This window comes from Rhopalosiphum maidis, chromosome 4, assembly GCF_003676215.2.
Source record: "Rhopalosiphum maidis isolate BTI-1 chromosome 4, ASM367621v3, whole genome shotgun sequence".
Classification (NCBI taxonomy): Eukaryota; Metazoa; Arthropoda; class Insecta; order Hemiptera; family Aphididae; genus Rhopalosiphum; species Rhopalosiphum maidis.
In genome coordinates this window covers 305,931-306,445 of record NC_040880.1, presented here as the reverse complement: position 1 = coordinate 306,445, position 515 = coordinate 305,931, and positions in this window count along the sequence as shown.

Below are 515 nucleotides of genomic sequence, written 5' to 3'. Positions count from 1 at the left end.
GCCAACTGGGGGGCGGTTGCCGACTACGCGAGGGCAGTGATGACCGCCAAGGAGGAGGCCGAACGCGGGAGGCAGTTTCGGCAGGGGGTGGCTCCGTCTAGGCGGCGGAGATGACGGCGACGCGTTCGGCGGGGCGACCTCGGCGGCTAGCTGGGTCGTCGGCTGGGGCGGCCTTCTCTTAGCCTCGGGCTGAGGGCAGGCCTCTCAATAGGTTAGGTACCATTGTAAGGGGTGTGGAAGGGGGACTGTCCCTTCCTCACCCCATATGAATATCGTTTATTTTGTGTTTACAATTCATTTATATTGTGTATATATATTTTGTTGTTTTTACCCAATAAACGATGGCGACTCACCACCAGAAGTATTGCCTCACGGCGTTTCCGGGTGGTGAGTGTATTGCCGGTTAAAAAAAAAAAAAAAAAAAAAAAAAAAGGTTAGGTTAGGTTAGGTTAGGTTAGGTTAGGTTAGGTTAGGTTCGGTTAGGTTAGGTTAGGTTAGGTTAGGTTAGGTTAGGT